Source organism: Lathyrus oleraceus, chromosome 2 (assembly GCF_024323335.1).
Source record: "Lathyrus oleraceus cultivar Zhongwan6 chromosome 2, CAAS_Psat_ZW6_1.0, whole genome shotgun sequence".
Taxonomy (NCBI): Eukaryota; Viridiplantae; Streptophyta; class Magnoliopsida; order Fabales; family Fabaceae; genus Lathyrus; species Lathyrus oleraceus.
This window is the reverse complement of record NC_066580.1, coordinates 63309084-63313257: the sequence shown is the minus strand read 5'-3', so window position 1 is coordinate 63313257 and position 4174 is coordinate 63309084. Positions and strand designations below refer to the sequence as shown.

General features: G+C 34.7%; 1 non-coding gene across 1 annotated transcript; it reads right to left on the bottom strand.

Moving 5' to 3' along the window:
• Positions 1–2747: 2747 nt before the first annotated feature.
• Positions 2748–2854, bottom strand: LOC127124213 (small nucleolar RNA R71). The gene has a single exon (XR_007803837.1). It is a non-coding gene; the product is annotated as a small nucleolar RNA R71 (small nucleolar RNA).
• Between the last annotated feature and the right edge of the window lie 1320 nt (positions 2855–4174).

Here is a 4174-nt window from a genome sequence, read left to right as displayed (position 1 = left end):
ATTAAAAGAGGTAAGGGAATAAGGAAAAGATACACGAAGATATATAGTGGTTCGACGTTCGTTCTCGCTTTTCCTACTCCACTCTCCAATGGTATTAAAGAACCATAAAAAATAATCATGATATTCCACTATTTTGAAAAGTTTAATACAATCATTTTAATTACAATGAAACATCACCCAATAATTCCCTCTATTGATGCAAACACTCCAATTGCTAACAAAAATAAGATCCCCAAATATCATGATCCAATAACCTTACTATCCACAATAATTCTTCTCCAAGTCTTCGTATATGGAAATCCAACTTGATCCCACAGATTTCTTGTCCGAGTGATTGGCATAGTAAAATGTTGATTGAACAACTCCCTTCTTTGTCAGCGGCCTGGTAACCACTAAACACATCACGTTTCTGACTCGATGCACATGACATTTTAGCTTATTTAGTCTCCTTTTTATTGTCTTATGCTGGTATATTGTATTTATTTCAGGTATTTTCCAGATATCAGCATTTGTGCGAGAAAACGAGACAAAAATGACTTAAAACGAAGAAAATACAAAGATTATGAACTCATGGTATTCACCATGGCGCTTGCCATGACGTGGGAACATCAATTTTAAACTCATGGCATTCTCCATGAAGCCATGACATTTGCCATAGACCTAAATTCATGTTCTACAACATTTATAATCATGACATTCGTCATGAGGCCATGGCGTCCGCCATGAACTTCGTGCCCAAAATGATAGCAACTAATTGGACTCAATTTTGTCCCACTTCAACAGTTTTTCTCCCACTCTTCCAACACAATTTCAACACTCTTGACATCGGTTTTAGCTCTATAAATAGGTTGAGTTTTCAGCTTTTCATGATCCATGTTTTTCTAGAGTAACTGTTAGGCAGAAAAGTAATTTTATAAAGCAGCTATTTCTCACACTGAGGAATGGATTCACTTTAGAGTTAGAATCAGAAGTTTCACCGAAGAAATTTGAATCATTCGTATTGTAACCCTGCCGGAATATTTTTCTTAGAACTTATTTCAGAATTCTTGCCGTATTAGATTTTGCAGTTATTTACTTTCAGCACATTTAATTTTTGTCCCTTAACTTTATTGCTATTACTATTTTATATGTTAGATTGCTGCTGCACTCATACTAATATTCACTGCTGATTCACGTTCACACACACTCACACACAAATATATATATATATATATATATATATATATATATATATATATATATATATATATATATATATATATATATATATATATATATATATATATACCATTAACATCACATTTTTATTATTAAATCATTGTTCATGTCTAGTTTAATTGTTATGTAGAATAAGAGTTTAATCAAATTAGATATGTTTGACTAAGCTCTTAGAGTCTGGGATGTGAGGATCGTAATATATATAGTTACCATCAACATCACATTTTTATTATTAAATCATTGTTCATGTCTAGTTTAATTGTTATGCAGAATAACTACATGAGTTTAATCAAATTAGATATGTTTGACTAAGTTTTTAGAGTCTGGGATGTGAGGATCGTCGTTCTGATGAGACTCGATAAAATTATTAGCAGTGAACTTTTTTAATAAAATAATTTTTTGGTTCTGAATTTTGTTTCAAAAGTTAAATTTTTTGAGTGAAAGTGAACAATATTTAGATATTGATTTCAGCGCGATAGTGTGAAAGCGGTATCCTATCGTTAAAGTTCGGATTTTTAATTTTTAAAAACAACGAAATTTCTTTATCATTTAATTAAGGACTATTGATTTTCAAAAAAGTTTTCAGAATTGTAACTTGTAACGTGCGACAGCAGGAAATTATGGTTCCTAAATTCAATATGGGTTGTGCAAAAATGATCAGTATTTTTAAATTAATAATTCTTCCGAAAGTGATTTTTAAAATAAAGTGAAGTGCTGAATTTTATCCGAGTCCCAAAGATACTCTAAAATTACATTCTGGTCTCCGTTTCTATTAATTCATAAACCATTTATTTTAATTCATTTTCAAACAAAACTTTGACCGATAGCCTTAGATTTACAAAGCGACAATAGATAATGGTATGTTGACATTGATCTCGGCGAGTTCAATGTTTTTTATATTATAAATGATTTTTCAATGCACTTGCGGGATACTTACAAAGTTGTTGGTGCCGTTGTCGGGGACCAACAATCAATATTGTGATTCTGTTGTAGCATTACATAGACTAATGTGATCTTATTTTCCTTTTCTCTCGGTCGTATTCCCAACCCTCGCTTAAATGGAGACGAGTTAGAACAACCTATTAACAAAATCGAGTGTTTCCTTCATCAAACCCCGATTACAAGAACTTAGAGTCATATTCATCCCTATGGTTGAACCCGATAATCGTCCTCTTAAGGATTACGTTGTTCCACCCGAGGACGAGCCACACTCAAGCATTATTTCACCTGCAATCCAGGCAAACACTTTCGAATTGAAACCTTCTCTCGTGTAAATAGTGCAACAGAACCAGTTCTCTGAAAATCCCATCGAGGACCCAAATCTTCATCTGTCCGTGCTTATACACTATACAAACACGTTAAAGAGTAATGACATTGATCCAGAAGCCATTCTATTATGTTTATTTCCTTTCTCCCTAAGAGATAGAGCTAGAGCATGGCTATAGTCTCTACCTGTAAACTCCATCACTAGTTGGAACGAACTCAAGAAGGCATTCTTAGCCAGATACTTCCCACCAAGAAAAACAACAATGCTAAGAAATCATATAACTATGTTTAGACAAACCGGAGGGGAATCACTCTTTTAAGCATGGGAACAATATAAAGACATGATGGGATTATGTCCTCATCACGGTCTAGAGAAATGGCTTATCATACATACCTTCCATAATGGTATGCTTTACAACACAAGAATGACCATAGACGTTGCAGCTGGTAGAGACTTAAGGGAAAAAACCTTCAATGAAGCTTACTAGCTTATCAAAAACATAGCCCATAACCATTATCAATAGGGGACCGAACGTGATCAAGTAGAGAAAACACAACAAAAGGGAGTCATGTTCGAAGTTAATGGCTTAGATCATGTAAGTGCTAAGGTCGACGCACTTACTCAGAAGATCAACAACTTAATTATTACCCATCCAGCTACCGTAGCTGTTGTGACTCCAAACTGAAATATTTGTGGAGTCCAAGGGAATGTCACTACATATTATAAGCTTTTGACAGGAAGTCCACCTGACCAAGTTAACTATGCACATGGAAATCCTTACTCGAACTCCTATAACCCTGGATGGAGAAATCATCCAAACTTTTCCTACAAGAGCAACAACACATTATTTGCTTCCAGTCCACCACCAACAACTCCTCTAGGTTTACAAAAATGAGCCCTAGTTGCTCCTTCCGCTCCTAGAAAGTAAAATTTGGAATTAATTATGGAAAACTTCATCACAACCTAGACCCAGCAAAATAAAGAATTCATGAATCAAAATCTTCACACAAACGAGTTGGTGAAAGAATCGACAAACAAGGTTGACGCCATGGCTACCCACATCAAGATTCTTGAGACCTAAATCTCTCAAGTAGATCAATAAAAAGAGGTTACTGCTTCTCCTAATGTCACATTTATAGGATAACCTCAACCCAATCTGAAAGTCCATGCTAACGTCATCACACTGCAAAGTGGGACGGAATTAGATAAACTCGTTGATCCTGGAGTTACAGATCAAATGATGTATAAGAGAGTTAAGAAGGAACAAGAGAAAGCGACTGATAAGTGCCAAGTAAGAACACCAATATATGATAATGAAGAGACGACCATAAACAAAGAAACTTTCGAGAAAGAAAAGCCATATGTACCTCCACTACATTATAAGCCACCTATATTATACCCTTAAAGACTTGCAAAATCTAAGAATGAGAGTTAGTTTAAAAAATTCATCGAGCTACTAAAGCAACTTCACATTACTATACCTTTCACGAAGGCCATTACACAAATTCTCTCATACTATAGGTTTCTCAAAGATATCCTATCAAACAAGAAGAAACTTGAAGATGACGAGACAGTGGCACTCACTACAGAGTGTAGTGCCATTATCCAAATCAATATGCCACCAAAGTTGAAAGACCCAAGTAGTTTTTCTATTCCATGTGTAATTGGCAAGTTTATCATCGACAAGGA